This window comes from Scardinius erythrophthalmus (genome assembly GCF_964197995.2).
Source record: "Scardinius erythrophthalmus genome assembly, chromosome: 1".
In the NCBI taxonomy this organism is placed as follows: Eukaryota; Metazoa; Chordata; class Actinopteri; order Cypriniformes; family Leuciscidae; genus Scardinius; species Scardinius erythrophthalmus.
Genome location: NC_138221.1, coordinates 7,734,617 through 7,760,173, shown reverse-complemented (window position 1 = coordinate 7,760,173; position 25,557 = coordinate 7,734,617). Strand labels below are relative to the sequence as shown.

At 43.4% G+C, this 25,557-nt stretch overlaps 1 long non-coding RNA gene and 1 pseudogene across 2 annotated transcripts in view; one reads left to right on the top strand and one right to left on the bottom strand.

Annotated features, from left to right (window-relative positions):
* Window positions 1-569: 569 nt before the first annotated feature.
* Window positions 570-2,739, bottom strand: LOC308700903. The gene is made up of 3 exons (XR_014031370.1): window positions 2,614-2,739; window positions 1,306-1,416; window positions 570-1,055 (listed from the first exon to the last, which is right to left on the bottom strand). It is a non-coding gene; the product is annotated as an uncharacterized lncRNA (long non-coding RNA).
* Window positions 2,740-6,932: 4,193 nt separating this feature from the next.
* Window positions 6,933-25,557, top strand: part of LOC308694942 (baculoviral IAP repeat-containing protein 2-like) — a 38,307-nt pseudogene continuing 19,682 nt past the window's right edge. Inside the window, exons 1-3 of the transcript in view lie at window positions 6,933-6,936; window positions 7,097-7,182; window positions 9,730-9,861. The product of the transcript in view is annotated as a baculoviral IAP repeat-containing protein 2-like (transcript). The remainder of the gene's footprint in view (window positions 6,937-7,096; window positions 7,183-9,729; window positions 9,862-25,557) is intronic.

Below are 25,557 nucleotides of genomic sequence, written 5' to 3'. Positions count from 1 at the left end.
AGTTTAATTAAAGAAATGCAATGCACGCTTGCAAAAGCGTAACGTAATGCGATTACAAGACACGTGACCAAGTGCACATCACAGAGTGATGGAAAAGGTGAGCGTTTGCAGTTAAAAACTACATAATTATCGTTTTGTTTATAAAAATGATCAATCGTTTCAGATCAGAAGACTTTTATTTGTCGACTGGAATCGTGTGGATTATTTTGATGCAGCCTAAATATGCATTTTGGACCAGCTGAATTTTAAGCTGCAGATAAATAGTCACAAATGTTAAAATGTCATTCACAGAAATAAAATGACAGACACAAACTTGTACTCTTTCATTCACATTCCCAGTATACACTCAATTAGGCACTTCCAGCTTCTCAAATCTGCCATTTCAAATTGCCGCGCCTATCTCTCTTACTGCCACTGAGTTTGAAAATGCAAAAGTTAGTTACGCATCTAATATATCGCAAAAAAAGTTGCGAAAGTCAATGTGTGAAGATTTGATATTGCAATGGCAGATTTGAGAAGTGCTTAATTGAGGTTGTGCTGCGAATGTGAATGAAAGAATACAAGTTTGTGTCTGTCATTGTATTTCTGTGAATGACTTTTACATTTGTAACTATCTGCAGCTTAAAATTCAGAATGCATGTTTGTGACTATTTTCTGCAAGTGCTGATCTCAACATTCAACAAGTTTTCACATTGGAGATGTGAGTGTAAATTTTAGTGTACAAGTACAAATATTAATTGTACAAGTTCTCAAATTCACATCTAATCTCGAGTTTTGCTACTCTTTTACCTTCATAAGATCACGCTGGCAATTGGTGGGAGAGGAGTTGAAGCTGGCCGTTGGGTCTGTGTGGAGGACTGGTCTGGTTCTCGTGGATCTGATCCGATGACTGTGCCGATGACTGTTGTGTCAACAAGGTCTTGACAGGCGTTTGTTTCTAGGTCTCGTCTAGTTGTCATGGTCTCTTCTGACATTCAGGGCTCACTGTGTTCATCTTAGGGTGCAGGTCCAGCATCTGATCTGGATACGGACTAGATCCGGCTGACAACAGTAACCTCGGGATAAGAATGAGACAGAGAGACTAACATTAGCAAAAATGCCATTGTTCATTGTTATGAGAAGTGTTTCCGGTTCTGGTTGAGCTAATTTATGCGGCCTAACAATCCTTTTTGAATTATATAGGATTATAGGGATTTTAATGATATAAATGTATTATGTTTATGCTAGGTTAGAGAGGTGTGTTTTTAATATAGATTTAAACTGCCAGAGTGCGTCTGCCTCCTGATCAACACTAGGAAGACTTACCTTGTGTCTGCTCCTCGATCTACTGCCAGTTAGACGGCTGGATCCACCAGTCCATGATCCCTCGACCTCCATTTCAGCAGCATTAGCTGTCAGGGTTTCTCTGAACTGCATCTTTTAAATAAAGGAATACATATTGTGAAGTCATTATTAAATCTTAAGTATTCGTTTTTTATGTGCATAGGTTTGATAAATGTTGTTGTCAGAGTTCACGCAGCAGTATATGCAAAATATCGGTATCAGTTTACAATAAGGTCTCATTTGTTAACATTAATGTGTTAACTAATATAACCAATACATTTGTTACAGTATTTGTTAACATTAGTTAATACAAATACAACTGTTCAATGTTTGTTCTTGTAGTTCACAGTGCTAATGTTAACAAATACTGTTTTATTTTAAATGTCAAAATGAAAATGAACCAAGATTAATACATTTTGAAGTATTACGCATGGTTACTCTGTTAACTAATGTTGAAAACTAATATTAACAAAATAAAACCTTATTATAAAGTGTAACCAAGACTGCAAAAACTGTTGGTGTCAGATTCCAAACAGTGCGATCAGATAAACATCAATTAAGTTAGTATGTTCGCTCATAATCATCATATATCCCCACTGCAGTAAAATGTTAAACCATTTTAATCGCATTATACAGTGATATATACTCTTTCATTTTTTCTTTCACTCTAAAGTGCACCTGCTCTAAAGCAAATTACGTTGATGTTAACGTAACATTCAATAACAAAAGTCGAGCAAAAGACAAAGAATTAATAAGCTGCACTTATCTATAACGCTTTCCCGTTTCGGAGCTCCCCACAGAAGTGTTAGCTACAACAAAATAAGTCTTTTTTAATTTCAGATTGTACATATAATGAGTTGTCTCCGCGGGTGTTATGCAGCAGCGTGGTGGTCAGTGTAGTAGTTCGATTCACAAGTAAATTACTCTTTTGAAATGTTAGTGAATCAAATCTATGCACCGAAAGCATAGTCCGACTCCTATGATTTGATAATCACTCGTTGAAAAAGACGAAATAACTGACTAAATTTTAGCAAACAAAATGGAATATAACTACTAAATATAATTTCATTAGCCAACATTGCAGTGCACTGGATCCAGCTCAGCAGTGTTTCTAATAAAACAAATACACAATCATCCTAAAATGAAACCGTAACGTTAGGCCTTTTCATCAACACTCCGTATCTCCGCGATCGAATGGGTATTCTGATGTTACGAAGGCCTAATTACCATCGCAAACCATCTCAATTAAAACATCAAACAACAGAACAATAAATGAATTAAATTACTTACCCGTTTTTATCAGCTGAATGATTCCTCTCGGAAACGAAATGGTCTGCGACGCGTCTGTTGGATCATCCTCAGGATTTAACCGCCAAAATCTTTTTTTTTTCAGTTTTTTCGTGGCCCGCTTGTGACAAAACGAACTCGGGTCGAAGTTACACCGAGTCTCGGGTCACAGCTACACCGAGTGTGGACCTGACACCATTACAACTGATTTCAGCCGAGGCTCAGGCTGGCCCATACAGAAAAAGCCGTTGGCCCAACTGTGCTTGCTATCTGGGTGGGGTCTTCGTTCTCAGCTGAACAGCCTATTTTTTTTACAGTAATTTGCTGTCATATCACAGCAGATAGTAAAATGTCAGTGAGCGAATCCACATTACTGTGAAATTACAATTGTTTACAGTAAATCAATTAAAACAGTATTTTACTGTAAAATAACACAGTTAAATATTGTGAAAGTCTGGAAATATTTTACAGTGTAGCTTGTGAAGGCTCCGAATCAAAACTTGCAGATCCAAGATCGGTCGTGACCCACCAGCTTTCTTGGGTACAATGAAGTAGGGACTGTAGTGTCCTGACCTCATTTCGGCTGGAGGGACTAATGTGCATGCGCACTTCCTCAGGTAAGGGTGTCTTGTAGGGTCCATACAGTACGCAAACACGATCATTCACCAGAATGATCTACAAATAGCATTTGAAGAGAATGACTTACAGTCATAAAACCAACTGTAAAGTGTTCATGTAGGTGCCAGACATGATGCACACTTTTAGATTTTTGATATTTAACAAAATAAATGTGTAGGCCTACATATTGCTATTTTTTTCAGTACCACACACTTCAAAAAGTTTGCATCATGACACCTACATGAACACTAGTTGTATGACTGTAAGTCATTCTCTTCAAATGCTATTGAAGTTAGAAACGTGTGTACCAATGTCTTATGTAACTTTAGAGATGGTCCCTAAATGTGTGAATATCCAGTGTCAGGCGAACTTATGCCAGTACTCCACTGGGAATCGCTTAGCGTGAAACTTTGCACGTTACATTCATATGCTGATGACCATCTGCTTGCCTGTAGCCTATTAATATAGCATACATCCCCAATGTAGTGCAGCACAGCGCCGCAAAATACAGTTAAGAAAACTAAACAGCCGAAAGAGATATATGTCCACTACCGCAGATTCAGTGGCGCAGATAGGATTTTTTAACTGGGGGGGACCAAGCTGTCAGCAAATTAATTAAACTCAATTCGTTATTTTGCATAATTTGGGCACTTTAACTAGTGCTCAAGTAGTTACTTTGTGTAATTTGAGTTATTGATTTCCACTAAAAAGCCATTGGGGGATTCTTATTTGAAATCATGGATAAACCACAATGAACAAAGTTAAACAAAGGCCTACCTGATCACCCATGGCAATACATGATCAGACTGTTATTTGACTAGTATGCCAGTCACCCACCAAAACTTCACATCTTCAGCAAAGTATGTTTTATTTAAACATTTGCTTATCTCAGCATACAAAGTCTATCATTATGAGTTCTATACTGTCTCTCCTTCCTCATGCTGTCTTTTTCTACTGTGGCTGCCCTCCTGCAGATCCTCACTTGACTGACTAGGGCCTGCATTATTGTCATCAGAAATTGCCTGTACAGGGCAGGAGGACAACATTTTAAATCTTATAATTTCAGTTAATCTCTATACCTCGATAGAATTTCACAACAATGTGAAATACAACATATTCCTGAGAATTAATGGCTAAAACTACTATTTCAAATATCCAAGAATAACTCAATTTCAAATGTAAGTGTTAATTACAAGCTTGTTGCAATTTATAGATTAGAAATATCTTTCAAATGATGTATGACATTTTAAGAAATGTCTTTCAGCCCATAATTTAAGAATATCCTCTGTTGCTCCATGCAATAAAAAAAAAAAAAAAAAAAAAAAAAAACATGATTTCCTGCTATAAGAGGATGTCAAAAGTCTATGTAGGCCTTTATTTGTGGTTTGCATAAACCTTGCACCACACAAATTTACTTATTATAATTATTTTTGTGGCTTGCATGAGGGTGAACGTACCTGCAGTCAACTTATTCAGTACAATGGGTTAAATGATAATATAAAACATTGTTTCCTGACGACGATAAATTGTTTGATTTAGTTTAGTTTTAGTTTTGCTGTGTTTGCTAAGTGCAAATGCCTTCTTGCCATTATTGTCAGACTAGCTATTCCCCTTAACAAATCTAATCTGCCACATGGAAAGTCAACTGGCATAGGATACTTACATTGTTTGGTTTTTGAAGTGATTGTTTTTTGTCTCTTCATTGCCCTTATGTGGCATTTATACAGTCGAATTTTTTCAGTTCAGAAAATCACTGTATGATCACTATGGTTACCGCTCCTACAGGCACGATTGAGGCAGCTACCAGCTCCTCATAGGACCCCGGTGTCAGGAGTCGTAGCACACACACATAGAGAAAGAGTGTAAACGTCAGTGGCATCGTGTGTTTATTGACAAAAGAACGGCGTGTAGTGAGAACGTGGGTACAAAGTAATGCTGACCAGTGTAGATTATTATTGTGTCAGCCTGCGTCTGCCCCGACCCGATTCTGAAGCAGCGGCGGGCCGGGACACTACTTTGGCTAATGTAACTTAACTTGCATAGCGAAAAAACTGGTTAATCCTCTGTTTTACCGTTTTTTTTCGCCTTTCGTAGTGATAGTGAGGGCGGGGGACGGATCGGGTCACTATAAATCTGGGGGGGTCATGTCCCCCCCGTCCACAGTGCCATCTGCGCCCCTGCTCAGATTTAACGTTTGGTCTGTACATCAGCATCGGGGAACAACATAATCTCAGTCACGACAGAGAAAGCTGTGCAAAACTTACATGTACAAAAGTAACAGTCAAGACTTCAATGTAAACACAGCATTTGTGTCTTTATCAGTTTTTCCATATGATAATCATCACAATTAATCACCCTGATAATAATCACAAATAGCCTAGGCCCACTGCTTGCTCCATTTCTGTACATCAACGAATGAATGAGTCTCTCACCCTTTGCTCTATAGTTTTCTTCGTCAACAGCCGCTTGCTCCCCCTGCTGGTGAGGACGACTAACAGCTATGGAGATCATCAATCGGCAATCTACTGATATTCCTGCTGTTCCCGGATGTCAAATGTTGAATTTTCTGTCGAATTTGAACCACTGAATTTGTAAAGCGAAATAAAATGGACCGAAAATTGCCGGTCGAATATTATAGGTTGTATTTTTAAACAGATCGAACATTTTGGAAGTGAAATCTGAAAGGTGAATATGGATTATTGAATTTTTAATAATGAAAACACGTGTGAAATGTTTTGAATTGAAATTCACAGCTTAAATATACAACCATGTTGAATTTCAGCCTATAAAAATGCAAGCCCTGAAAATACAATGCATTAAAATGCAAGCATGGTTAATGCAATGCATATTTTTTCAAGTAGTGCAATTCAACAAGCTTTTTTGTTTCAAAATCATTTGTCATTATTTTACTTCCACAAAAGATCCCTACAACGCTGCTTCAGCTTAACTACACAGAGTTACGTCATCGTCTATAATTCGGTCAAATATTTTAAAAACCGAAGCAGAAAAAACGAAAATGTTACCGGCATAAATGAAGCACAAACAAACAAGATGGCTGGTGACGCCATCACCTGTAATCAAAATACAATTTTGCTACATTCAATCGAAAATGCAATCGCAAGTGTCTTAACTGAGTGTAAATGCAATTAAGAAAAATAACATTTAATTGATCATTTTGCTACAGTTTTTGCTTGTACATGTTAAATATATCTAATCATTTCTTTAATACTTTTTAATTTTAATTTTGCAACTTATAAAGCGTTGAAATATGTATTCAATGTACATATTAAAACTACTGTATGAAATGGAAAATGTAAATTGTATAATTGAATTATCATTTCCATTTTGCACCAAACGTTGCACAAATGTAATGGAAAATGTACATTTAAATACAGAATTGCATTGTCATTTTGCATATTACATTTCAAATTGAATATTGATACCCATATGCTTCCATATTGTCTTGATGAACAAGCATACAGGAAATATTTCTTAAGTGACACTTCTCTCCAAACAGCTTGTGCTGCAAATCTTCTCCAAACCTGTGATCAATCCTATTAATAAATTCATTACAATTCAGAGTACATGATTGTTTCAGGCTTTAAGTTTCTCGGTTCTGATGTTGTGTGTTGAGTGTCCAGCAGATGGCGCCAAATCTCCATTCAAACTGATGACGTTTGATGTTTAGGGATCACGGGGTAGAGATGGGTAGGTTTAGGGGTGGGTTTAGGGATCAGGGGGTGGAGATGGGTAGGTTTAGGGGTGGGTTTAGGGATCAGGGGGTGGAGATGGGTAGGTTTAGGTATATGTAAGGTGGGAGAAGTTGGATCTGGATCCAACTCCTCCCCTTGGATTTCTTGTTCTGCAGTGAGGACCATCTCGGAATATGAGGTGTCTCCTCTGCAGGATCACGGCTACAGATCAGGATCTCCAGCTACAGGATCAGTAGCTGTGGTGATAAACTCAAACACAGGATGAGGAGACACAATCCATGGAACACAAATAATAGCAAAATAAGAGTCTCTAGAGTGAAAAACAAACATATCATGTAAATTATATCTTGAAAGCTGTATGTATGCTAAACGTTTTTTCCTATTTGTGATGTGACAGTTATGAAGGTGATATTTTTCTTTTAATATCTCATGTACAGATGGTGTTGGTTGGGCCTGTGTGATTGGGTTTCTTCGGTTACTCTGGACAGTGTGGATCTTTCACCGGTCATTTGATGATACGGGTACCATACTGATCATCTTCTTGATGTTGTTCTATCAGCTCCAGTTTATTGTCTAAAGTTTAAGCGTCTGGTTCATTCATAATGTTAGTTATAAACTATTTTGAAAAACATGTTATAGGATGTGCATGGAAAGTATTCGCCCCCTCATATTGGGCAAATAACCTTGTGATTTGATGCAAACTCACTTTTTCCTCAAGATGGTCATTTTTGTTTAAATTGACAATTTCTGAGCTTCATGAAGCAGTTGTATCTTACTCCTATCTAGATAAATGATAATTAGTCTAGTTATTAACAGTTAAGTAAATTCTGCCACACTATAAAGCAATAAAAGAAAATACATCTTGTAAGAAAAAGAAAAGAAAATATAAATTCTATCAAAAGACAGTGTATTTTCAGTCAGTCAGTCTCAGAAGAGCAGAAGAGAGAAGGCCTCAAGTCTATCAGTCTCTGAACAGATTTAAGAAACACATCAGAAAGATATTACATTTACCGTGGAGTTTACTTCTGTGTATTTGTGAAGTGTGTAGTGTTTTCTTAATTTGATGATAATTTAATTTGATTGAATTGTATTAATCAAACCTACAGATTTTCCTACTTTTGTTCCTGTTGGGATCAGTTGTTCTCGTGTTTCTGAACTCTGCCGCGCTGATGACAGAACTCATACTGAAAACAGGCGAGTCAAACAATACTGTATTATATCTCATTTATCTTCAGTTAAAATTCTTCCATAATCCATAATCCAATATAGTTCACCTCAAGGAAGAAATATTTATAATTAATATTTACATGTTTTCATTTAGCATTATAAAGAGGCAAATAAACAAATGCAGTGCTCGTAGTTTCAGAGAATAATACACCTGCATTATATTAATGTGGAGGAATTACACCACACTAATAACTGATAGTTTGTATTGTTTCACTGTTGTTTAAATGTTGAAATATGAATGTTTCCTCTGTTCTGTCTCAGTTAATGGTAAAGGTGTAATAGGAGATCTAAGGATCGTCATGTTTCCCTCTGAATGTCTCTGTCTCTTACTCTGCTGATTTTAGTAGTATCTGCACCCTGTAAGTATAAATGTCAAGAACAATCATTTCAGACAATCAGTTAAACATAGAGTTAAAATAAAAGACTGTCATCAAATGCTCACTCTCATCTCACTCCTAAGCAATAGTGTGTGTTTGCATTCAAGTGTTAAAGAGCACGAAGCCCCCAAACGTACAGGTTGAGTTAAAGGACCAGAGACGGCATGGAAAATAAACATTAAATGTCAATGTATCATAAAATGTTTGCTTGTGTGTATTCTGTAGGGCGAAAACAATTTCTGCACTGCTTAAAGTGTCAGTTTTGTTTTAAAATACATATTTAATTGAATAAAATCTGCATGTTCCCTCCATACATCAAAGAGGTATCCTGGGATGTAATGGGAACAACATAACATTATTTAACACAGATAAAAGTGGTTATATTGTGAATATACATTTTATTTAACATGTGAAATTTAATCAAATTGTTTAAAATTATACATCTTTTATAAAAAAAAATGTTTTTTTTTATTCGTCTGTTACTCCAGTGTCCAAAAGCATACTAATACAGCCTCAAACACACAATGAGGGGGGAAAAGGGAGAAAAAGAAATATATAAAAACTAGTATCATGTCAGGCAGAAGAGTAGATATACACAGTAGAGTATCGACAGTCAGGAGAGGTTACCGACACAGTGAGGTGTCCATATGTGCCAGAAGTCTTTACACTATTGACGTGTGTCATGCGTGAGCTTCTCGAGTGGTAGTAATGCAGACACATTTGAAAGAAGGCACCTGAGGGGATGATGACCACAACAGCAATATACATTTCTTTGTCAGATAAATGTGTTTAGCATGAGAGTCTAACATTGTCTCCACTCCGACAGATAACAGATACAATTCCTAAGAGAAACTAAACTGCAACTTAAGGAGCTCTTGTAGGACGTTATGTATTTTGGTCCAGAAAGGGATGATTTTATAATATTTTAAGACAGAACTGTGTCCCCCAACTTTAAGAAAAGGGAGAAATAAGCTTCCACATCATGTGTGCTTGAACACTTTCTAAACGATCCACTGACTGTCTTTACTGGCTTTGCTCTGAACACACAGGGATTCAGACTCCAGACGCCGGATCAGAGCAGAATCAGAGTCCTCAGGTGAGCGTCCTTCTCAAGCCTTATCTAGTTTACTTCATGTTAAACTGATGTGTCATTGTTTAAAGTACATGTCCTGTCCTGAACACAGACTGAAGCTGGATGTGGTGAACCTCCAGCCACTGGATCAGACCACAACTCAGAATCACATGAAATGAAAGCTCTCATGAAGAATGAAGATCAGGAGACTGGAGCCAGTGGAGAAACTCAGCCGGATTCAGTGGTCACACACACATAAGCAGTAATGACAGAAGAAGACTGTTAATCCCACACACATGATGTTTAGTCAAACTCTTATGAGCTCCGACAAGAGTTCAGTGTCATTCGTCACTTCTGATGGAGATTTAATTAATGTTCAAATTAATTAATTGTGTGTTTAATCCACAAACACACACCTGTGACCGCATTACATAAGTGTTACTGCACAACTGTCATTTGTGATGCTTTGTTGCTGTGTGTTGCTTAGCAACCTCTTTGGAACTACATTACTTGGCGGAGGAATAAATGTGTTATAACATTATATTTTTTGTTGTTGGTGTTTATGAATATTTTTATGGAGTAACCGTTTTCTAAAAGCAATAAGGCCCTTGAATCCGTGTTTTACAGTGGATTTAGATCAACTGAGGGGGTTTTACTCTGCGTCGAGCCTACATCCACTGTAAAACACGGATTCAATTATTGCTTTATTTTACTTTAATATAAATATTATTGTTTTGTTTTATTCTTTGTGTTTTCTTGTGTTTGCTGTTGTGTAAATATGTTTAATGAACTGTTTAGTTTGTTGTGTATTTATTTACACTCACTCACACTTGATTACATTTCACATTTATACGTGGAAGCGACAAAGAATTCTGAATTATAAATTTTTAAGGCCAGACAAGTAGTTTGTTGAGATCATTTTGTAAAGAAAGACTACACGCCTGCGCACACATTAAAATGCGCATACCCATAGACTAAAAATGTAATACGCATGTGCACGCCGTCAGTGTTTTCACAGATTCGCGTTTTTGAAGTTTACACGGAGATGATAACGGTTTTCACAAATGTTCACCACTTGTACCCTGAACCTATTTCAAAGTTTGCATTTTCGAGCACTGTTGTTGTTACGAGTTTTCTGTATTAATCATCATTATGTGTTTCCTGAAGCTCAAACAGTAGAGCGTTGACACAATTATTTTAGCAGAAAAATTAATATAAAATAATAATCTGTAATTCACCTAAATGTCATTTTCACGTTCCAAAGGTTGTAGTAAATTCCTAATGGCCCGAGGAGAATATGAGCCCATGTGCGAAAGCTGATGAAGAGGAATTGTGGATTTACTATTAGATATTATATTTTAATCATCTATCGAGTTGTGCTTGTAGTGCGTATGTGAGCTGGATCACATGAGATGATTTTCTCTGATTCGGGTTCACAGCCTCTTGAACTTTATGAAATGCTCATTTTAGTGGTGTTTGGTGCTGAGATTTAATTATTAGGGATGTTTCTATTAGCCCTCGTGTTGGGTCGAGCAAGTGATGGCTTTTGCTCCATCAGAAATATAGAGCCAGAGACACCACTGGTTTGTTTGTACATGTATTCTCCAGCAAAACAAAAATTAAAATAACAAATGAACCTAAAGCGTTTAGCCGAGTTTCACACAGAGTAACACAGTAAAACAGAGATGAGAACATGATTGTAATGGCTTCACTGCAGGGTCCACATCTCCAGACTCGCGCTCTCTAAGAGAGAAACTGCCCTGAACCATCAGGAGGAAAACAGAGACGCTCTGACTTTACAAACCTGCTTCTCACTCCAGATGCAGAAGTGAAACATCATGTGTTAGAAAACTGAAGTGAAAATCACAAACTGTGCATTTATATTTCTGAGCAGCATTTGAGAGTTCTCTGTTTGTTTTACAAGAATTCTCTTCATGCTCTAAACACAGTCCCATAAGGTGAAGTGAAGCCCATCGCATTCCTCATTCCTCATTTGTTCATCTCACTCACACACATAACCACAGGTCACAGCTCCTGAACATCTTCAGCCTGGCAGGAGTTTTCATTTATGGTGACGCCATCACCTGTATTCAAAATACAATTTGGCTACATTCATTGCGGGACATTTAATGCAATGCATTTAGTGTCTTAACTGAGAGCAAATGCAATGAAGAAAAATAACATTTAAATGATCATTTTGCTACAGTTTTTGCTTGAACATGTTAAACATATCTAATCATTTCTGTAATACATTTTCATTTTAATTTTGCAACTTATAAAGCGTTAAAATATGTATTCAATGTATATATTAAAACTAGTGTATGAAATGGAAAATGTAAATTGTATAACTGAATTATCATTTCCATTTTGCACCAAACGTTGCACAAATGTAATGGAAAATGTACATTTAAATACAGAAATGCATTGCCATTTTGCATATTACATTTCAAATTGAATATTGCTGCCCATATGTTTCCATATTGTCTTGATGAACAAGCATACTGGAAATATTTCTGAAGTGACACTTCTCTCCAAACAGCTTGTGCTGCAAATCTCCTCCAAACCTGCGATCAATCCTATTAATAAATTCATTACAGTTCAGAGTACATGATTGTTTCAGGCTTTAAGTTTCTCGGTTCTGATGTTGTGTGTCGAGTGTCCAGCAGATGTTGTGTGTTGAGTGTCCAGCAGATGTTGTGTGTCGAGTGTCCAGCAGATGTTGTGTGTTGAGTGTCCAGCAGATGTTGTGTTGAGTGTCCAGCTGATGTTGTGTGTTGAGTGTCCAGCAGATGTTGTGTTGAGTGTCCAGCTGATGTTGTGTGTTGAGTGTCCAGCAGATGTTGTGTGTTGAGTGTCCAGCAGATGTTGTGTGTTGAGTGTCCAGCAGATGTTGTGTGTCCAGCAGATGTTGTGTGTTGAGTGTCCAGCAGATGTTGTGTGTCGAGTGTCCAGCAGATGTTGTGTCGAGTGTCCAGCAGATGTTGTGTGTTGAGTGTCCAGCAGATGTTGTGTGTTGAGTGTCCAGCTGATGTTGTGTGTTGAGTGTCCAGCAGATATTGTGTGTTGTGTGTCCAGCAGATGTTGTGTGTCGAGTGTCCAGCAGATGTTGTGTGTCGAGTGTCCAGCAGATGTTGTGTGTCGAGTGTCCAGCAGATGTTGTGTGTCGAGTGTCCAGCAGATGTTGTGTGTCGAGTGTCCAGCAGATGTTGTGTTGAGTGTCCAGCAGATGTTGTGTGACGAGTGTCCAGCAGATGTTGTGTGTTGAGTGTCCAGCAGATGTTGTGTGTCGAGTGTCCAGCAGATGTTGTGTGTCGAGTGTCCAGCAGATGTTGTGTGTTGAGTGTCCAGCAGATGTTGTGTCGAGTGTCCAGCAGATGTTGTGTGTTGAGTGTCCAGCAGATGTTGTGTGTTGAGTGTCCAGCAGATGTTGTGTGTCGAGTGTCCAGCAGATGTTGTGTGTTGAGTGTCCAGCAGATGTTGTGTTGAGTGTCCAGCTGATGTTGTGTGTTGAGTGTCCAGCAGATGTTGTGTTGAGTGTCCAGCTGATGTTGTGTGTTGAGTGTCCAGCAGATGTTGTGTCGAGTGTCCAGCAGATGTTGTGTGTTGAGTGTCCAGCAGATGTTGTGTGTCCAGCAGATGTTGTGTGTCGAGTGTCCAGCAGATGTTGTGTGTTGAGTGTCCAGCAGATGTTGTGTGTCGAGTGTCCAGCAGATGTTGTGTGTCGAGTGTCCAGCAGATGTTGTGTGTCGAGTGTCCAGCAGATGTTGTGTGTCGAGTGTCCAGCAGATGTTGTGTGTTGAGTGTCCAGCAGATGTTGTGTGTTGAGTGTCCAGCAGATGTTGTGTTGAGTGTCCAGCTGATGTTGTGTGTTGAGTGTCCAGCAGATGTTGTGTGTTGAGTGTCCAGCAGATGTTGTGTTGAGTGTCCAGCAGATGTTGTGTCGAGTGTCCAGCAGATGTTGTGTGTTGAGTGTCCAGCAGATGTTGTGTGTCCAGCAGATGTTGTGTGTCGAGTGTCCAGCAGATGTTGTGTGTTGAGTGTCCAGCTGATGTTGTGTGTTGAGTGTCCAGCAGATGTTTTGTGTTGAGTGTCCAGCATATGTTGTGTGTTGAGTGTCCAGCAGATGTTGTGTGTTGTGTGTCCAGCAGATGTTGTGTGTCGAGTGTCCAGCAGATGTTGTGTGTCGAGTGTCCAGCAGATGTTGTGTGTCGAGTGTCCAGCAGATGTTGTGTGTTGAGTGTCCAGCAGATGTTGTGTGTTGAGTGTCCAGCAGATGTTGTGTGTTGAGTGTCCAGCAGATGTTGTGTGTCGAGTGTCCAGCAGATGTTGTGTGTCGAGTGTCCAGCAGATGTTGTGTGTTGAGTGTCCAGCAGATGTTGTGTTGAGTGTCCAGCTGATGTTGTGTGTTGAGTGTCCAGCAGATGTTGTGTTGAGTGTCCAGCTGATGTTGTGTGTTGAGTGTCCAGCAGATGTTGTGTCGAGTGTCCAGCAGATGTTGTGTGTTGAGTGTCCAGCAGATGTTGTGTGTCCAGCAGATGTTGTGTGTCGAGTGTCCAGCAGATGTTGTGTGTTGAGTGTCCAGCAGATGTTGTGTGTCGAGTGTCCAGCAGATGTTGTGTGTCGAGTGTCCAGCAGATGTTGTGTGTCGAGTGTCCAGCAGATGTTGTGTGTCGAGTGTCCAGCAGATGTTGTGTGTTGAGTGTCCAGCAGATGTTGTGTGTTGAGTGTCCAGCAGATGTTGTGTTGAGTGTCCAGCTGATGTTGTGTGTTGAGTGTCCAGCAGATGTTGTGTGTTGAGTGTCCAGCAGATGTTGTGTTGAGTGTCCAGCAGATGTTGTGTCGAGTGTCCAGCAGATGTTGTGTGTTGAGTGTCCAGCAGATGTTGTGTGTCCAGCAGATGTTGTGTGTCGAGTGTCCAGCAGATGTTGTGTGTTGAGTGTCCAGCTGATGTTGTGTGTTGAGTGTCCAGCAGATGTTTTGTGTTGAGTGTCCAGCATATGTTGTGTGTTGAGTGTCCAGCAGATGTTGTGTGTTGTGTGTCCAGCAGATGTTGTGTGTCGAGTGTCCAGCAGATGTTGTGTGTCGAGTGTCCAGCAGATGTTGTGTGTCGAGTGTCCAGCAGATGTTGTGTGTTGAGTGTCCAGCAGATGTTGTGTGTTGAGTGTCCAGCAGATGTTGTGTGTTGAGTGTCCAGCAGATGTTGTGTGTCGAGTGTCCAGCAGATGTTGTGTGTCGAGTGTCCAGCAGATGTTGTGTGTCGAGTGTCCAGCAGATGTTGTGTGTCGAGTGTCCAGCAGATGTTGTGTGTTGAGTGTCCAGCAGATGTTGTGTGACGAGTGTCCAGCAGATGTTGTGTGTTGAGTGTCCAGCAGATGTTGTGTGTCGAGTGTCCAGCAGATGTTGTGTGTCGAGTGTCCAGCAGATGTTGTGTGTTGAGTGTCCAGCAGATGTTGTGTCGAGTGTCCAGCAGATGTTGTGTGTTGAGTGTCCAGCAGATGTTGTGTGTTGAGTGTCCAGCAGATGTTGTGTGTCGAGTGTCCAGCAGATGTTGTGTGTCGAGTGTCCAGCAGATGTTGTGTTGAGTGTCCAGCTGATGTTGTGTGTTGAGTGTCCAGCAGATGTTGTGTTGAGTGTCCAGCTGATGTTGTGTGTTGAGTGTCCAGCAGATGTTGTGTCGAGTGTCCAGCAGATGTTGTGTGTTGAGTGTCCAGCAGATGTTGTGTGTCCAGCAGATGTTGTGTGTCGAGTGTCCAGCAGATGTTGTGTGTTGAGTGTCCAGCAGATGTTGTGTGTCGAGTGTCCAGCAGATGTTGTGTGTCGAGTGTCCAGCAGATGTTGTGTGTCGAGTGTCCAGCAGATGTTGTGTGTCGAGTGTCCAGCAGATGTTGTGTATTGAGTGTCCAGCAGATGTTGTGTGTTGAGTGTCCAGCAGATGTTGTGTTGAGTGTCCAGCTGATGTTGTGTGTTGAGTGTCCAGCAGATGTTGTGTGTTGAGTGTCCAGCAGATGTTGTGTTGAGTGTCCAGCAGATGTTGTGTCGAGTGTCCAGCAGATGTTGTGTGTTGAGTGTCCAGCAGATGTTGTGTGTCCAGCAGATGTTGTGTGTCGAGTGTCCAGCAGATGTTGTGTGTTGAGTGTCCAGCTGATGTTGTGTGTTGAGTGTCCAGCAGATGTTTTGTGTTGAGTGTCCAGCATATGTTGTGTGTTGAGTGTCCAGCAGATGTTGTGTGTCAACACACAACACAACATCTGCTGGACACTCAACACACAACATCTGCTGGACACTCAACACACAACATCAGCTGGACACTCAACACAACATCTGCTGGACACACAACACACAACATCAGCTGGACACTCAACACACAACATCTGCTGGACACTCGACAGCAGATGTTGTGTCGAGTGTCCAGCAGATGTTGTGTGTTGAGTGTCCAGCAGATGTTGTGTGTCCAGCAGATGTTGTGTGTCGAGTGTCCAGCAGATGTTGTGTGTTGAGTGTCCAGCAGATGTTGTGTGTCGAGTGTCCAGCAGATGTTGTGTGTCGAGTGTCCAGCAGATGTTGTGTGTCGAGTGTCCAGCAGATGTTGTGTGTCGAGTGTCCAGCAGATGTTGTGTGTTGAGTGTCCAGCAGATGTTGTGTGTCCAGCAGATGTTGTGTTGAGTGTCCAGCTGATGTTGTGTGTTGAGTGTCCAGCAGATGTTGTGTGTTGAGTGTCCAGCAGATGTTGTGTTGAGTGTCCAGCAGATGTTGTGTCGAGTGTCCAGCAGATGTTGTGTGTTGAGTGTCCAGCAGATGTTGTGTGTCCAGCAGATGTTGTGTGTCGAGTGTCCAGCAGATGTTGTGTGTTGAGTGTCCAGCTGATGTTGTGTGTTGAGTGTCCAGCAGATGTTTTGTGTTGAGTGTCCAGCAGATGTTGTGTGTTGAGTGTCCAGCAGATGTTGTGTGTTGTGTGTCCAGCAGATGTTGTGTGTCGAGTGTCCAGCAGATGTTGTGTGTCGAGTGTCCAGCTGATGTTGTGTGTCCAGCTGATGTTGTGTGTCCAGCAGATGTTGTGTGTCGAGTGTCCAGCAGATGTTGTGTGTTGAGTGTCCAGCTGATGTTGTGTGTTGAGTGTCCAGCAGATGTTGTGTGTTGAGTGTCCAGCAGATGTTGTGTGTTGAGTGTCCAGCAGATGTTGTGTGTTGTGTGTCCAGCAGATGTTGTGTGTCGAGTGTCCAGCAGATGTTGTGTGTTGTGTGTCCAGCAGATGTTGTGTGTCGAGTGTCCAGCAGATGTTGTGTGTCGAGTGTCCAGCAGATGTTGTGTGTTGAGTGTCCAGCAGATGTTGTGTGTCGAGTGTCCAGCAGATGTTGTGTGTTGAGTGTCCAGCAGATGTTGTGTTGAGTGTCCAGCTGATGTTGTGTGTTGAGTGTCCAGCAGATGTTGTGTGTTGAGTGTCCAGCAGATGTTGTGTTGAGTGTCCAGCAGATGTTGTGTCGAGTGTCCAGCAGATGTTGTGTGTTGAGTGTCCAGCAGATGTTGTGTGTCCAGCAGATGTTGTGTGTCGAGTGTCCAGCAGATGTTGTGTGTTGAGTGTCCAGCTGATGTTGTGTGTTGAGTGTCCAGCAGATGTTTTGTGTTGAGTGTCCAGCAGATGTTGTGTGTTGAGTGTCCAGCAGATGTTGTGTGTTGTGTGTCCAGCAGATGTTGTGTGTCGAGTGTCCAGCAGATGTTGTGTGTCGAGTGTCCAGCAGATGTTGTGTGTTGAGTGTCCAGCAGATGTTGTGTGTCGAGTGTCCAGCAGATGTTGTGTGTCGAGTGTCCAGCTGATGTTGTGTGTCGAGTGTCCAGCAGATGTTGTGTGTTGAGTGTCCAGCAGATGTTGTGTGTCGAGTGTCCAGCAGATGTTGTGTGTCGAGTGTCCAGCAGATGTTGTGTGTCGAGTGTCCAGCAGATGTTGTGTGTCGAGTGTCCAGCAGATGTTGTGTGTTGAGTGTCCAGCAGATGTTGTGTGTTGAGTGTCCAGCAGATGTTGTGTTGAGTGTCCAGCTGATGTTGTGTGTTGAGTGTCCAGCAGATGTTGTGTGTTGAGTGTCCAGCAGATGTTGTGTTGAGTGTCCAGCAGATGTTGTCGAGTGTCCAGCAGATGTTGTGTGTTGAGTGTCCAGCAGATGTTGTGTGTCCAGCAGATGTTGTGTGTCGAGTGTCCAGCAGATGTTGTGTGTTGAGTGTCCAGCTGATGTTGTGTGTTGAGTGTCCAGCAGATGTTTTGTGTTGAGTGTCCAGCAGATGTTGTGTGTTGAGTGTCCAGCAGATGTTGTGTGTCGTGTGTCCAGCAGATGTTGTGTGTCGAGTGTCCAGCAGATGTTGTGTGTCGAGTGTCCAGCAGATGTTGTGTGTTGAGTGTCCAGCAGATGTTGTGTCGAGTGTCCAGCAGATGTTGTGTGTTGAGTGTCCAGCAGATGTTGTGTGTTGAGTGTCCAGCAGATGTTGTGTGTCGAGTGTCCAGCAGATGTTGTGTGTTGAGTGTCCAGCAGATGTTGTGTTGATTGTCCAGCTGATGTTGTGTGTTGAGTGTCCAGCAGATGTTGTGTTGAGTGTCCAGCTGATGTTGTGTGTTGAGTGTCCAGCAGATGTTGTGTCGAGTGTCCAGCAGATGTTGTGTGTTGAGTGTCCAGCAGATGTTGTGTGTCCAGCAGATGTTGTGTGTCGAGTGTCCAGCAGATGTTGTGTGTTGAGTGTCCAGCAGATGTTGTGTGTCGAGTGTCCAGCAGATGTTGTGTGTCGAGTGTCCAGCAGATGTTGTGTGTCGAGTGTCCAGCAGATGTTGTGTGTCGAGTGTCCAGCAGATGTTGTGTGTTGAGTGTCCAGCAGATGTTGTGTGTTGAGTGTCCAGCAGATGTTGTGTTGAGTGTCCAGCTGATGTTGTGTGTTGAGTGTCCAGCAGATGTTGTGTGTTGAGTGTCCAGCAGATGTTGTGTTGAGTGTCCAGCAGATGTTGTGTCGAGTGTCCAGCAGATGTTGTGTGTTGAGTGTCCAGCAGATGTTGTGTGTCCAGCAGATGTTGTGTGTCGAGTGTCCAGCAGATGTTGTGTGTTGAGTGTCCAGCTGATGTTGTGTGTTGAGTGTCCAGCAGATGTTTTGTGTTGAGTGTCCAGCATATGTTGTGTGTTGAGTGTCCAGCAGATGTTGTGTGTTGTGTGTCCAGCAGATGTTGTGTGTCGAGTGTCCAGCAGATGTTGTGTGTCGAGTGACCAGCAGATGTTGTGTGTTGAGTGTCCAGCAGATGTTGTGTGTCGAGTGTCCAGCAGATGTTGTGTGTCGAGTGTCCAGCTGATGTTGTGTGTCGAGTGTCCAGCAGATGTTGTGTGTTGAGTGTCCAGCAGATGTTGTGTGTCGAGTGTCCAGCAGATGTTGTGTCGAGTGTCCAGCAGATGTTGTGTGTCGAGTGTCCAGCAGATGTTGTGTGTCGAGTGTCCAGCAGATGTTGTGTGTTGAGTGTCCAGCAGATGTTGTGTGTTGAGTGTCCAGCAGATGTTGTGTTGAGTGTCCAGCTGATGTTGTGTGTTGAGTGTCCAGCAGATGTTGTGTGTTGAGTGTCCAGCAGATGTTGTGTTGAGTGTCCAGCAGATGTTGTGTCGAGTGTCCAGCAGATGTTGTGTGTTGAGTGTCCAGCAGATGTTGTGTGTCCAGCAGATGTTGTGTGTCGAGTGTCCAGCAGATGTTGTGTGTTGAGTGTCCAGCTGATGTTGTGTGTTGAGTGTCCAGCAGATGTTTTGTGTTGAGTGTCCAGCAGATGTTGTGTGTTGAGTGTCCAGCAGATGTTGTGTGTCGTGTGTCCAACAGATGTTGTGTGTCGAGTGTCCAGCAGATGTTGTGTGTCGAGTGTCCAGCAGATGTTGTGTGTTGAGTGTCCAGCAGATGTTGTGTGTCGAGTGTCCAGCAGATGTTGTGTGTCGAGTGTCCAGCTGATGTTGTGTGTCGAGTGTCCAGCAGATGTTGTGTGTTGAGTGTCCAGCAGATGTTGTGTGTCGAGTGTCCAGCAGATGTTGTGTGTTGAGTGTCCAGCAGATGTTGTGTCGAGTGTCCAGCAGATGTTGTGTGTTGAGTGTCCAGCAGATGTTGTGTGTCCAGCAGATGTTGTGTGTCGAGTGTCCAGCAGATGTTGTGTGTTGAGTGTCCAGCAGATGTTGTGTGTCGAGTGTCCAGCAGATGTTGTGTGTCGAGTGTCCAGCAGATGTTGTGTGTCGAGTGTCCAGCAGATGTTGTGTGTTGAGTGTCCAGCAGATGTTGTGTGTTGAGTGTCCAGCAGATGTTGTGTTGAGTGTCCAGCTGATGTTGTGTGTTGAGTGTCCAGCAGATGTTGTGTGTTGAGTGTCCAGCAGATGTTGTGTTGAGTGTCCAGCAGATGTTGTGTCGAGTGTCCAGCAGATGTTGTGTGTTGAGTGTCCAGCAGATGTTGTGTGTCCAGCAGATGTTGTGTGTCGAGTGTCCAGCAGATGTTGTGTGTTGAGTGTCCAGCTGATGTTGTGTGTTGAGTGTCCAGCAGATGTTTTGTGTTGAGTGTCCAGCAGATGTTGTGTGTTGAGTGTCCAGCAGATGTTGTGTGTTGTGTGTCCAGCAGATGTTGTGTGTCGAGTGTCCAGCAGATGTTGTGTGTCGAGTGTCCAGCTGATGTTGTGTGTCCAGCTGATGTTGTGTGTCCAGCAGATGTTGTGTGTCGAGTGTCCAGCAGATGTTGTGTGTTGAGTGTCCAGCTGATGTTGTGTGTTGAGTGTCCAGCAGATGTTGTGTGTTGAGTGTCCAGCAGATGTTGTGTGTTGAGTGTCCAGCAGATGTTGTGTGTTGTGTGTCCAGCAGATGTTGTGTGTCGAGTGTCCAGCAGATGTTGTGTGTCCAGCAGATGTTGTGTGTCGAGTGTCCAGCAGATGTTGTGTGTCGAGTGTCCAGCAGATGTTGTGTGTTGAGTGTCCAGCAGATGTTGTGTGTCGAGTGTCCAGCAGATGTTGTGTGTTGAGTGTCCAGCAGATGTTGTGTTGAGTGTCCAGCTGATGTTGTGTGTTGAGTGTCCAGCAGATGTTGTGTGTTGAGTGTCCAGCAGATGTTGTGTTGAGTGTCCAGCAGATGTTGTGTCGAGTGTCCAGCAGATGTTGTGTGTTGAGTGTCCAGCAGATGTTGTGTGTCCAGCAGATGTTGTGTGTCGAGTGTCCAGCAGATGTTGTGTGTTGAGTGTCCAGCTGATGTTGTGTGTTGAGTGTCCAGCAGATGTTTTGTGTTGAGTGTCCAGCAGATGTTGTGTGTTGAGTGTCCAGCAGATGTTGTGTGTTGTGTGTCCAGCAGATGTTGTGTGTCGAGTGTCCAGCAGATGTTGTGTGTCGAGTGTCCAGCAGATGTTGTGTGTTGAGTGTCCAGCAGATGTTGTGTGTCGAGTGTCCAGCAGATGTTGTGTGTCGAGTGTCCAGCTGATGTTGTGTGTCGAGTGTCCAGCAGATGTTGTGTGTTGAGTGTCCAGCAAATGTTGTGTGTCGAGTGTCCAGCAGATGTTGTGTGTCGAGTGTCCAGCAGATGTTGTGTGTCGAGTGTCCAGCAGATGTTGTGTGTCGAGTGTCCAGCAGATGTTGTGTGTTGAGTGTCCAGCAGATGTTGTGTGTTGAGTGTCCAGCAGATGTTGTGTTGAGTGTCCAGCTGATGTTGTGTGTTGAGTGTCCAGCAGATGTTGTGTGTTGAGTGTCCAGCAGATGTTGTGTTGAGTGTCCAGCAGATGTTGTGTCGAGTGTCCAGCAGATGTTGTGTGTTGAGTGTCCAGCAGATGTTGTGTGTCCAGCAGATGTTGTGTGTCGAGTGTCCAGCAGATGTTGTGTGTTGAGTGTCCAGCTGATGTTGTGTGTTGAGTGTCCAGCAGATGTTTTGTGTTGAGTGTCCAGCAGATGTTGTGTGTTGAGTGTCCAGCAGATGTTGTGTGTCGTGTGTCCAGCAGATGTTGTGTGTCGAGTGTCCAGCAGATGTTGTGTGTCGAGTGTCCAGCAGATGTTGTGTGTTGAGTGTCCAGCAGATGTTGTGTGTCGAGTGTCCAGCAGATGTTGTGTGTCGAGTGTCCAGCTGATGTTGTGTGTCGAGTGTCCAGCAGATGTTGTGTGTTGAGTGTCCAGAAGATGTTGTGTGTCGAGTGTCCAGCAGATGTTGTGTGTTGAGTGTCCAGCAGATGTTGTGTCGAGTGTCCAGCAGATGTTGTGTGTTGAGTGTCCAGCAGATGTTGTGTGTCCAGCAGATGTTGTGTGTCGAGTGTCCAGCAGATGTTGTGTGTTGAGTGTCCAGCAGATGTTGTGTGTCGAGTGTCCAGCAGATGTTGTGTGTCGAGTGTCCAGCAGATGTTGTGTGTCGAGTGTCCAGCAGATGTTGTGTGTTGAGTGTCCAGCAGATGTTGTGTGTTGAGTGTCCAGCAGATGTTGTGTTGAGTGTCCAGCTGATGTTGTGTGTTGAGTGTCCAGCAGATGTTGTGTGTTGAGTGTCCAGCAGATGTTGTGTTGAGTGTCCAGCAGATGTTGTGTCGAGTGTCCAGCAGATGTTGTGTGTTGAGTGTCCAGCAGATGTTGTGTGTCCAGCAGATGTTGTGTGTCGAGTGTCCAGCAGATGTTGTGTGTTGAGTGTCCAGCTGATGTTGTGTGTTGAGTGTCCAGCAGATGTTTTGTGTTGAGTGTCCAGCAGATGTTGTGTGTTGAGTGTCCAGCAGATGTTGTGTTGTGTGTCCAGCAGATGTTGTGTGTCGAGTGTCCAGCAGATGTTGTGTGTCGAGTGTCCAGCTGATGTTGTGTGTTGAGTGTCCAGCTGATGTTGTGTGTCCAGCAGATGTTGTGTGTCGAGTGTCCAGCAGATGTTGTGTGTTGAGTGTCCAGCTGATGTTGTGTGTTGAGTGTCCAGCAGATGTTGTGTGTTGAGTGTCCAGCAGATGTTGTGTGTTGAGTGTCCAGCAGATGTTGTGTGTTGTGTGTCCAGCAGATGTTGTGTGTCGAGTGTCCAGCAGATGTTGTGTGTCGAGTGTCCAGCAGATGTTGTGTGTTGAGTGTCCAGCTGATGTTGTGTGTTGAGTGTCCAGCAGATGTTGTGTCGAGTGTCCAGCAGATGTTGTGTGTTGAGTGTCCAGCAGATGTTGTGTTGAGTGTCCAGCTGATGTTGTGTGTCGAGTGTCCAGCTGATGTTGTGTGTTGAGTGTCCAGCTGATGTTGTGTGTCCAGCAGATGTTGTGTGTTGAGTGTCCAGCAGATGTTGTGTGTTGAGTGTCCAGCAGATGTTGTGTGTCGAGTGTCCAGCAGATGTTGTGTCGAGTGTCCAGCAGATGTTGTGTGTTGAGTGTCCAGCAGATGTTGTGTGTTGAGTGTCCAGCTGATGTTGTGTGTTGAGTGTCCAGCAGATGTTGTGTGTTGTGTGTCCAGCAGATGTTGTGTGTTGAGTGTCCAGCAGATGTTGTGTGTTGAGTGTCCAGCAGATGTTGTGTGTTGAGTGTCCAGCAGATGTTGTGTGTCGAGTGTCCAGCAGATGTTGTGTGTCGAGTGTCCAGCAGATGTTGTGTGTCGAGTGTCCAGCAGATGTTGTGTGTCGAGTGTCCAGCAGATGTTGTGTGTCGAGTGTCCAGCAGATGTTGTGTGTCGAGTGTCCAGCAGATGTTGTGTGACGAGTGTCCAGCAGATGTTGTGTGTTGAGTGTCCAGCAGATGTTGTGTGTTGAGTGTCCAGCAGATGTTGTGTGTCGAGTGTCCAGCAGATGTTGTGTCGAGTGTCCAGCAGATGTTGTGTGTTGAGTGTCCAGCAGATGTTGTGTGTTGAGTGTCCAGCTGATGTTGTGTGTTGTGTGTCCAGCAGATGTTGTGTGTTGAGTGTCCAGCAGATGTTGTGTGTTGAGTGTCCAGCTGATGTTGTGTGTTGTGTGTCCAGCAGATGTTGTGTGTTGTGTGTCCAGCAGATGTTGTGTGTTGTGTGTCCAGCAGATGTTGTGTGTTGAGTGTCCAGCAGATGTTGTGTGTTGAGTGTCCAGCAGATGTTGTGTGTTGTGTGTCCAGCAGATGTTGTGTGTTGAGTGTCCAGCAGATGTTGTGTGTTGAGTGTCCAGCAGATGTTGTGTGTTGAGTGTCCAGCAGATGTTGTGTGTCGAGTGTCCAGCAGATGTTGTGTGTCGAGTGTCCAGCAGATGTTGTGTGTCGAGTGTCCAGCAGATGTTGTGTGTCGAGTGTCCAGCAGATGTTGTGTGTCGAGTGTCCAGCAGATGTTGTGTGACGAGTGTCCAGCAGATGTTGTGTGTTGAGTGTCCAGCAGATGTTGTGTGTTGAGTGTCCAGCAGATGTTGTGTGTCGAGTGTCCAGCAGATGTTGTGTCGAGTGTCCAGCAGATGTTGTGTGTTGAGTGTCCAGCAGATGTTGTGTGTTGAGTGTCCAGCAGATGTTGTGTCGAGTGTCCAGCAGATGTTGTGTGTTGAGTGTCCAGCAGATGTTGTGTGTTGAGTGTCCAGCTGATGTTGTGTGTTGTGTGTCCAGCAGATGTTGTGTGTTGTGTGTCCAGCAGATGTTGTGTGTTGAGTGTCCAGCAGATGTTGTGTGTTGAGTGTCCAGCTGATGTTGTGTGTTGAGTGTCCAGCAGATGTTGTGTGTCGAGTGTCCAGCAGATGTTGTGTGTTGAGTGTCCAGCAGATGTTGTGTGTTGAGTGTCCAGCAGATGTTGTGTGTTGAGTGTCCAGCAGATGTTGTGCGTTGAGTGTCCAGCTGATGTTGTGTGTTGAGTGTCCAGCAGATGTTGTGTCGAGTGTCCAGCAGATGTTGTGTGTTGAGTGTCCAGCAGATGTTGTGTTGAGTGTCCAGCTGATGTTGTGTGTCGAGTGTCCAGCTGATGTTGTGTGTTGAGTGTCCAGCTGATGTTGTGTGTCCAGCAGATGTTGTGTGTTGAGTGTCCAGCAGATGTTGTGTGTTGAGTGTCCAGCAGATGTTGTGTGTTGAGTGTCCAGCAGATGTTGTGTGTCGAGTGTCCAGCAGATGTTGTGTCGAGTGTCCAGCAGATGTTGTGTGTTGAGTGTCCAGCAGATGTTGTGTGTTGAGTGTCCAGCTGATGTTGTGTGTTGTGTGTCCAGCAGATGTTGTGTGTTGAGTGTCCAGCAGATGTTGTGTGTTGAGTGTCCAGCTGATGTTGTGTGTTGTGTGTCCAGCAGATGTTGTGTGTTGTGTGTCCAGCAGATGTTGTGTGTTGTGTGTCCAGCAGATGTTGTGTGTTGAGCGTCCAGCAGATGTTGTGTGTTGAGTGTCCAGCAGATGTTGTGTGTTGTGTGTCCAGCAGATGTTGTGTGTTGAGTGTCCAGCAGATGTTGTGTGTTGAGTGTCCAGCAGATGTTGTGTGTTGAGTGTCCAGCAGATGTTGTGTGTCGAGTGTCCAGCAGATGTTGTGTGTCGAGTGTCCAGCAGATGTTGTGTGTCGAGTGTCCAGCAGATGTTGTGTGTCGAGTGTCCAGCAGATGTTGTGTGTCGAGTGTCCAGCAGATGTTGTGTGACGAGTGTCCAGCAGATGTTGTGTGACGAGTGTCCAGCAGATGTTGTGTGTCGAGTGTCCAGCAGATGTTGTGTCGAGTGTCCAGCAGATGTTGTGTGTTGAGTGTCCAGCAGATGTTGTGTGTTGAGTGTCCAGCAGATGTTGTGTCGAGTGTCCAGCAGATGTTGTGTGTTGAGTGTCCAGCAGATGTTGTGTGTTGAGTGTCCAGCTGATGTTGTGTGTTGTGTGTCCAGCAGATGTTGTGTGTTGTGTGTCCAGCAGATGTTGTGTGTTGAGTGTCCAGCTGATGTTGTGTGTCGAGTGTCCAGCAGATGTTGTGTGTTGAGTGTCCAGCAGATGTTGTGTGTTGAGTGTCCAGCAGATGTTGTGTGTTGAGTGTCCAGCTGATGTTGTGTGTTGAGTGTCCAGCAGATGTTGTGTGTCGAGTGTCCAGC